This window comes from Montipora capricornis, chromosome 8, assembly GCF_036669925.1.
Source record: "Montipora capricornis isolate CH-2021 chromosome 8, ASM3666992v2, whole genome shotgun sequence".
Taxonomy (NCBI): Eukaryota; Metazoa; Cnidaria; class Anthozoa; order Scleractinia; family Acroporidae; genus Montipora; species Montipora capricornis.
The window spans coordinates 38,535,021-38,545,020 of NC_090890.1; the positions used below are offsets into that span (position 1 = coordinate 38,535,021).

General features: G+C 40.1%; 1 long non-coding RNA gene across 1 annotated transcript in view; it reads right to left on the bottom strand.

Moving 5' to 3' along the window:
* The window catches only part of LOC138060466 (uncharacterized), a 2,938-nt gene extending 94 nt beyond the window's left edge, over positions 1–2,844 (bottom strand). The window contains exons 1-3 of the long non-coding RNA XR_011134361.1: positions 2,540–2,844; positions 1,265–2,445; positions 1–266 (exon numbers count right to left, since the gene is read on the bottom strand). The exon at positions 1–266 is cut by the window's left edge and continues 94 nt beyond it. This is a non-coding gene — a long non-coding RNA (uncharacterized lncRNA). The remainder of the gene's footprint in view (positions 267–1,264; positions 2,446–2,539) is intronic.
* Positions 2,845–10,000: the final 7,156 nt, after the last annotated feature.

Genomic DNA, 10,000 nt, shown 5'->3' on the forward strand with positions numbered 1-10,000 from the left:
ACAACGAAAGTCACATGACACTCTAAGTCCTACACACTAGGGTGGGGTTAGTATAACTATTCACAGGTCCAGTCTCTCAGGCTTCTTTGTAACTCTTCCAGAACGAGTACGGGCTGTAACAGCTTTTATGAATGTTTAGGGTAGTTCTGGATTGGTAAAACAATGACCTGTGATTCCGGATTCCGGATTCCGGATTCCTGGTTATAGGGTTGCCCTTGGACGACCGCAAAAACTTGAGACCAACGAGTTTTAAGTTCTCTGTAACCCTGAAAAAGAAAATTGAACTGATCCACCTTAAGTGCATATTACCGATAACTTTTTGCATTGACAAACAAACATAAAAACGAGCACGTAACCAAAAACCTTGCCCTTAGCAGATTTTCGTTTTCGACTGGGGGCAATCCTAAAAGCAGGGAATCCGGAATTCGGAATCCGGAATCGGGAATCACAGGTCATTGTTTTACCAATCCAGAGAGTAAAAACTATCCTAAACATTCATAAAAGCTAACCTTAGGCCTTAAAACGTTTGTTTAGGCCTAATTAGGCCTAAGGTTAGCTTTTATGAATGTTTAGGATAGTTTTCACTCTCTCTATTGGTAAAACAATGACCTGTGATTCCGGATTCCGGATTTTTGGGTTGCCCGTCGTCCAATATCCATTTTTCACTACAAACTCATCACGGAACATATGTAAATGTATATTCGTTTGAAAGGTGAATGAAATGAAGTTTTTCGGGTATATTTTCCTCCGAGGTAAACAAAAATCCCCCATTACAAATCACGCTAAACTCACGCTATGCAAAGAATATAATCAGAAACCCTGACTGCGAAGCGATATATTACTTTCGCGTTAATAGCTACCACACATCGACAAAGTAAAATCTCTTTCTAACCATCCAGCTGCATCATGTTAAAATTTCAGCACAATCGAACAAAAATAGAATGAATTAAATCTTTTTTGCACGTCGCCCATAGCAACCGAAAAACATGAACACATTAAATACTTAGCAATGTTTATGTAAAAAAATCTAGAATTATTGCCTGAGAGCTGAAAGTTGAATGGGAACATCTTTTTCGAACTATTCTTAAGTGGTTTAGACGAAACAATGACCTCGGTGGGCAACAAACGACTCGAAGAGGAAAACAGCAAAACAGCTGTATAAACCGATAATTATTTACCTCGTTGCTTTTCGCACGCAAAACGAAAATACAGCTTAACTATGGATAATTTCAGCCTTAGTAGTCAGCAACTGGTCCCACGTTACCTTCTTTATCCTTGAAAATGTCCTGCCGTGCATCTCCATGGGATTTTGGACCAATTTTGACCAAATAAACATTTCTCCGCGAGCGGCCGCCATTTTCTTGGCTTGCATATTTAATTAGCTAACTTGACAAAACTCCCCCGAGGGGGGAATAAGGTGAAAAGAGCTGAAAAATGGCCTGTAAGTGGCCAATGATAAGATTATCCCAATCTTTAAATATGGTGAAAATCGGATGTAACGCCAATTTTCTGTCACGCTTTCAAGCTATGGGTCGAAAATGACCCCATAAACATAGCGTTAGTTACCAAGTGAGTTTTCTAAGGCTGTTTTGCAAAATTTACTAGACATCGACCAAAGGGGTTTCTTGAAAGGACTTTCTTTTGCAGAAAACATTTGCTTGATTAACAATGTCATCTCATATACACAATCAAATAATATTCCCGGGTTACATCTCTTCGTTGACTTTGACAGAGAAAGCCACTATTGAATGGCCCTTTGTTGACAAAACACTCCATCATTTTGGTTTCGGCTGTTCTCTAATTAAGTGGATCAATTTGTTTTACCGTGATTATCTAAAGCTGTGTAATGAATAACGATTGGTCAGTGGGTTTCTTTGAATTTAGTAGAGGTGTAAGGCAGGGATGTCCGTTATTCCACAGGCGGCGCAGACGTTGTTTGAGATTTACATACGTGACAGTATTGCGTTACGTTTTGAGCCATTTAAGAGAATGTATGAAACGGTGCGAAAATAATAATAATAATAATAATAATAATAATAATAATAATGGCTTTCTTCAGCATTTCCACAAGGTGGCTCTTCATCTGCTAAAATATATAATCTAAAATAAAAATAAAGGTAAAAAAAGTAAAAAAGTAATAATGATACAATGATAAAAATAAATATATCTATTTACAGTGCATAATAGAAACGTTAAGCTAAAAAATTATCTTTGACCTTTTTCAACTTAAAAGTCATCTTACAAAACTGGTTAAAATCGCTCTAAATTCAACTTGTAGTAAACAATTTAAAGAAAAGAAACTTACTTTAGTCTGCTCTTCTTGTGTTATTTTGAAGTCTTTGTGGCAGCTGAGGCGTTCTAAAGTCGTTCTAAAGCCATTTTGACGATTTAAACTTTTCCAGGTTTGCTTTCCATTAAAGTGAATCCACAGTTAACCCAGGCTCACTGTGTGTAGGTAAATATAGAGAACATCCATATGAGGCGAAGTTTAGGTCTAAAAATCTGCTAGAAAATGGAAATAAAAATTGATAAAACTTACCATGTGGTGAGATGTTGTTGTCTTTAATACGTACACGAAGTTTCGGGAAAAATGGTCCCCGTTCACCTTCCTTCATAGTATAGTGACAAGGTAGGAGACGGAAGCCAGCGTAGGAACTCCGATCGACCCAAAACAAGCACGATTTCTTTCGTGAAAATTGAATCCAGTCGCTAAATAAACACGCCAGGCTCGTGAAACATGAATTTCTCTAAACCATGAATCCACTGAAGGATCTCCAGGTAGCAACGCGAAGCCACCAGACTCCGTAAATTTTGTAAGTTAACCTGCTAAAACGGCGGCCAGAAAGCGTTGTACTCGCGAAGTGTTCAATTCAAAATGACACTGAATTCGGGACGCCTGGTGACGAGGGGAATATATGTCCCCCTGGAGGGAGGGGAGTCCCAGATTGCTCAGTGACGTTTGTTTTTAGCAATTTGAGACTCCCCTCCCTCCAGAACTTATTAAAAACTCGTCACCAGGCGTCCAGAGTTCAAAATCGTTGGCTTAGCGACCACCTCCAACACGACAAAGTCGCTCTCAACCGTAGGGAGGCACAGGTCAATTTGCTCTATGCAAATTGCACCGTATCAGGGTCCCTGGGGAAATAACTAAGCGATTTTACCGCTCAAGAGCACGGTTTTACCCCGAGTGTTTTACTGAGCGATTTTAGCAGTGATTTTAGCGCTCAAAAGCACTGTTTTGCTGAGCGATTTTAGCGCTCAAAAGCACTGTTTTGGTGGGCAGAAATGGGAATGCCAAAAGGTCTAAAAATTAATGCCACTAGATAGTGCTCTCGAGTAGAACTGACCAACGAACAGCAACGACCTGCAACTGTCTTGTTAGCCCGGTAATATTTGACTCATTTTACTTCTCTGCAAGCGGCGAGTTTCCCGCCGTTTCCGGTGTAATTTCCCCAGGGACCCTGATACGGTCCAATTTGCATAGAGCAAATTGACATGTGCCTCCCTACGGTTGAGAGCGACTTTGTCGTGTCGGTGGAGGTGGTTGCTAAGCCAACGATTTTGAAATTAATAAAACTATAAGCTATGAAGCCACTGACGTTGGGAGCTGGTCATTTGTGGGTTCTAATGGTCGCGTGAGGAATGAATCAATGATGAAATGGTATATGAAATGAATCATACGTGAACTGCGGATATGAAATCAGTTGTATGATTCATTTCATATGCCATTTTATCATTGATTTCATATACCATTTCATCATTGATTCATTCCTCACGGGACCATTAGCACCCACAAATGACCAGCTCCCAACGTCAGTGGCTTCATAGCTCAGTTGGTTAGAGCGTCGCGAAGTCACGAGTTCAAACCCCGTTGAAGTCCTGAATTTTTCAGGCTTCTCTACGCAATTGTAAACATTGCGTTCATAACTGCGAAGATCATAGCTTCACTTGATTTTGAAATCCTTGCCCAAGATCACTCGTAACGGATCAAAATGACACTGAAATTAAGCAGAAATGGGCAGCCAGCGTTCGAAAAGGAGCGTTTTTCGAGCGGATAAGATAAACCTTGGGATCCGAGGCGAAGCACAGAACAATTATCGATGGCTGCCGTGAGGCAATTTTGGCGAGCTCCGAGCATTTTAGTGGAATTTATGGAGCTTCGAGTTCGAACCGTCGGCCCACCAGGTCGCCAGCCTTTCGTTTCACTTTAATGGAAAGCAAACCTGGAAAAGTTTAAATCGTCAAAATGGCTTTAGAACGACTTTAGAACGCCTCAGCTGCCACAAAGACTTCAAAATAACACAAGAGCAGACTAAAGTAAGTTTCTTTTATTTAAATCCTTTACTACAAGTTGAATTTAGAGCCATTTTCGAACCGTTTCATACATTCCCTTAAATGGCTCAAAACGTAACGCAATACTGTCACGTATGTAAATCTCAAACAACATCTGGGCCGCCTGTGGTTATTCCCTTACATTCTTATCTGAACAGTTCTTGTATTAGAAAAAGTATTAGTTTAATGTTTTCTAGTTCCTCAAGAGATAACTTCACGCTTTTGTAGCAAAACTCAGTGACAGATGTTTCTGCTGGTTTCCGGCCGCCATGTTGGTGCCCATCCGGATGGGCACTAGCATGGCGTCTCCATACAAATCTCTATAAGTTTGGGTAATATATAGATTTAGCCAGGCCTAAAAGAGGAGCTCCTAAGTTATGTTTTGGAATGTTGTTACTAATGAAAATAGTCCAACATGTATGCGAGGTAAATTGCGAACGATTTCATAGTTTCAGATGTTATAGGATTACATCAGCAGTTCGAGGTGTACAAATGGTGTGATGATGAAAATAGAGAGCCATGATTTCGAGGACTTTAGGGAAGCCACCAAAAATCTTGATCACATAACAGAACTGTCTTCTGTGCTTTATCATCTTCCCTCTTCTTTCCTCTTCTGCTCGCAGTGTTAGGGAACTTATGAATATGAAAGATATTTGTGAGACGGGACCTACGGTTTAGAGTCCTTATCCGGGAAGACTTGTAATTTTAACCATGTGCGGATGTAATTACAAAGGCAGCAACGAGTATTGGTCCGGACGGAGAAACTGGACTACCGTTGATCTGAGCTACCGTTGATGTCATTTCTTAACATGTTGCCGTAGAAAATATAGCCTAGACGAGACCTTCCTAACTAAGTCTGCCATAGAGACATTCCGGCTTAAATCACTGCTAACATAGCAATATTAAGTCCGAGCAGTTTCACACTATTCAGAACGATTCACTATTCCATAAGAGATTCTCCTTTTCTCTCCAGCAAATGTGGCGCACTTAGATTTAGACTGCAAACAGTCTCTCTGTTGCTGGAAAATCATCTTTTTTCACCTGTTTGTGCTTGCCTCACTGTTTTAGTATATACTAAAACAACTATTCACACCAGTGGAGGTAGCTAGTGGTGGATATCTGGACTGACTCATCCATTTTTTTGGAACCACATGTTCAACTACCGTTGAGCGAAGAAACAGCTCTCTTGGAGCAGCATGTCATTTCTTAACGTGTTGACGTAGAAAATAACCCTTGCTCGCCATAGAGTCTCCAGTAGCTCAGTGGTTAGAGCATGCGACTAGATCACGGAGGGTCGTGGGTTCGAATCCCATCTGTGGCTCGGATTTTTCCGAGTTCCCAGTGGGTTCTATTAACATTTTATTTTATATGTGTATATCATTCTCACATTTGTTTTAGAGACACCTGAAAAATTTTTCAGGTGGATCCAAAGGGATTCGAATCCATGACCTCTGCGCTACTGGTGTACATTCTGTAGGAGCTACATGTATGAAGCCACAGCAGGTCAATAGGCCATTTCCGAGTTCATGTCTGCCTCCTCTTCAGCCAGACCGGGCTTTAGGAAGGAATAACTCTACAACGCCTTCAATATAACACAATTCGAGAATGGTATATACTTCTCCGGAACAATGCGAGGGATTATCGCCAAGTGTTTCTTTAAATTGTTGCATTTTCTTTGCAAACTGACGAGTCTGGCCGGCCAGTTCTGACAAAAGGAAAGCACCCTAAGTGTAAAGTTTTGGTGATGATAATTAGTTCTACTTTACATATGAATGAAAACTAATTTTCATAAGAAAAAAAGTTCGCACTTTGACTCGCTTTGAAGAGGAGGCAGGCATAAACTCGGAAATGGCCTATTTGTTGGGCTCATTTGTTTCCGTGACAGGACTCGAATGAATGTATACGCGTGTACATAAAGTACTTATCCCTCGCATAGCGCCTCGTTCGATCGGTCGTTTTGCGTCCTCAGCGGATTTTCCACCAAAAGAGAGAGTGCATGCAGTCTAGCCTGAAGTGAAATCTCAAAAAGAGACTAAAAAGCGCACGAGTTACATTAGCCTGCGTCACAGACAGACAAAACCGCCGGTATAGTCGGACTATACCGGGATTTCGTGACGCATCCGGCTGCAACGCAGGCACGAGTTACATAAGCAAAACAGCTTCCTTTCAGTCTCCATTACAGATGAACCACAATTTGCTTAAAATTCTCGGAAATAAAATTAGTTGTCTGTTTGGTTTGCATTCTGATTTAAAAATGCTTTGGCAAGCTCTGGATTTTCCGCTGCCCATTTTTCTGCAGTATTTTCTTGTAACCAGTCGCTGTCCTTTACCTGTCGATGCAAGCCACGGACACGGATCAATTCCTCTATTGATTGACCGTCCGTGTTGATTGAACAATTTCCGCTACTTCTATTATCATCCAAACGGTCTCCCTTGCAGCTTGTGTTTTGTGCCTCACCTTCCATTATTCGTTCGGCGATGCTGACACGAACGCTCTTAACTGTTTTCTGTAGTCTTGACAACGCTGGAAATATGTGAACTGACCGATTAAAAAGCATGTATGCTACATGATAAAGTCTATTAAACAAAATGACATTAAAGGCCCACCGTCAACCGACAGGCTTTTAGACCGTTTCTTTTTGTTATGGAAATTCGCATTGCTTATCACAGCGATCTGATTGGATAAATTTCAGCTTTGGCTGGATTTTCATGTATGAAAATTTTTCTACGGCACGCAAAGCCTGTCGCTTGAAGGCGGGCCTTTAAGTGAATATTAAGTAAGAAGACACTTGACATACTGGATTTGGATTATGTGTTTATCCAAGAGTCCATTACCCAAGGCTAAAATTCTGGTGTCAGGTTTGTCCCCATCAGCGTCAGAAGAGTGTCTACCAAATTTTGTACCTAATACAAATCTCCCGGGGTTAATATAATCATGGGCAGCCCAACCAAAAACTAAGTTATTAAACACTGAAAGGAAAATTGAGGAAACTCCTCTTTGCACAAGACAGGATAAGTGCCCTGGATTTATTGATCTTGTACATGTTTTCACAACTTGCGATAAAACTATTCAACTTCCATTCAACGAATTGATTATTTGCAAAAAATGCATAAATGTGTAGTTTTCAACTTACAAAAAGTGCCATGGACAAGACTTCTGGTGGTAACTGAGTACGTGATCAAATCACGCTCAAAGCAGACGAGTGCCACCCAAAGAACTCGACTTCTTAGCGCCTATGTTTACAAGCTAGCAAGCACAAAAACCGCGAAAAACTGATTCAAAAGCGCACGAAATTTGACAAAATCACACAAGGCCTTTACCCCCTTTGAGATGCTGCAGAGACATGGCGGTTAGGGACGGTCTTTACCACTTTTCAAACAGGGTAAAGGTGTTGATCAAGGTACGTATTTGAAGCTAAGGGACGTAAACCCTAAAATTGGCAAAAACTTGAGAGTTGTTCTTACACGCTTTAACAGCTGAGAGGTAAGCCAGGAGCAGCGTCAGAACAAGAATCTTCATGCTGATGATAATCTTTGCTTTCCTCGAGGCCGACAAGTCAGTTGTCTGCAAGGATCAGGGTCGGTTCTGCAACTGGATCAAGACACCAGCTTACCGAGGTTACTATTTGCGTCATTTTAAAGTTACTTAGCATTTTGATTTTGACCTAAAATGGCTTTTTCTGCCTTGAGATCGTCCCGATGAAATGCACCGACAAGGTATACATCACGCATATCCTGCCATTTTCCACTTAGTTTAAATTGTCTCAGTTCACTTAAGCATTGTTACCAAATATGTACCACAGGAGCCGCACGCCCGACCCAAAGTTAGCCTCGTTCATTTTGGCCTTCAGGATAATTCATCAACGAGGAAAAGAAAAAGAAACAAACACCACAACAAATTCCACGTGTACCTTGTTCTGGCTTGCTATCTGCTCTAGCAGCTTGCTCTGAGTGAATGATAAGTTTCGTAGAATACTGAGGTCGTTATAGGTGCGAGATAGCACATTGGAAGCCTAATTGACGTGTAATTTATGTCCACCAAAACATCTGTGGTCACATAGTCATAATCACGGAAAACGATTCCTGACGAAGTAACCTTGATGAATATTTACTCAAGCGAACGTGAGATAAACCTTCAGAAAAATAAAAGTATGGATAAATACAAAAAAGATGCAGCAAGAAGGTCTCTACATACCATGCTAATATTCAAGCTACTTTCTTAGCGAAAGAAGTGGGAAGTAGAGAAAAAAAAACTTGATTCAGTCCTTGATATTGTTTTCATAAATCCAGACATATATTTCAACAGAACAACACAACAGAACAACACTGGACGGCCTAGCAAGGCCGAATAATGAGCGTGTCTAACTTATGTGGGTCTTTCTAAAGCATCTGGAGTCAGACAAGGGCATTCCCTGATCATGTGGGAAAATTCTGTGTCAATAATTATTTCAACAGAACAACACTAGATTAAAAATGTAATACAAACAGCGGTGATAAACACTTTTAAAACATGCATTTTATGAACTTGTCGTTAGAATAGATTTCCCAGAAACGCCGAAACATGAGCGTGTCTAACTTATGTGGGTCTTTCTAAAGCATCTGGAGTCAGACTAGGGCATTCCCTGATCATTTCGGAAAATTCTGTGCCAATATGTCTGGATTTATGAAAACGATGCCAAAGAGTTTGAGGGAATGTTTTTGGAAAATCGGTTAGATATATATTTCTATAATTAAAGCGACAGGTGCGCGAATTTAGTGCCTAATTAATTTCAGTCGTCGCCTTTTAATTACCAATCCTAACGTACAAACTCCTTGTTGTTATTTTTAGTACAGTAGTTATATATGTACCTGTGATCAGCAGGTGCCGAGATCGAATACCCCAACTCCAACTTGGCCGGTTTAGTTCGATTGGTCATTCAAGAGTACTCCTTTTTAGGCTGAAGGGAAATAGTGTTCTGCAGATCGATTAAAAAAAAAAAAACGTTGAGTACGCATTAATGCGCTAATGCCCCATTCACACAGACAAAACATGTTTACTTAAACAAGATTTAAAAACTTGAAAATGAGTGAATTCTTACACACATATTTGAACCTTTTTTAAACTGTCAAAAGGTATTTAGCTAATGAAGACAATTGGGAACAGTATTACATATAAGTAAAATATAAGAAAGAAGAAATGACAGTTCACTATAACACTGCAATAATCTGATAATAAGAAATTAATTGCAAGTTCAAGAGAACTTGCAAAATGAGAGGCGGTATTACACTGTAGGATAGAGGCCAAAATAACAATTTTTTGGTAGTGGAATAATAAATCTCTTATTCTATAGTTTTACATATAATACGAGCGGACATTTTGCTCATTGTTTATATTTCTCCTCTCCCCGAAATACTAGGCAACTCGCAAAATATCCGCACGTATGATATGTTTAACCATAGAATAGGATGTACGCATTACATAGCATTAAAAACTAAGAAATAACAATTCCCTATAAAACTATCAAGAGTCACAAGTACCATCGAGAACATTCGCTAAGTCCATCTTGCAAATCGCCCTTTTGAAAGCTTAAGGACTCGGTTTACAACAGAGTTCCGGTGTTGCTTACCTTTCCCTATAAATCCGTCCCATTTCGAGAGAACATACCCCCGAAATTTTCGCGTTAACGAA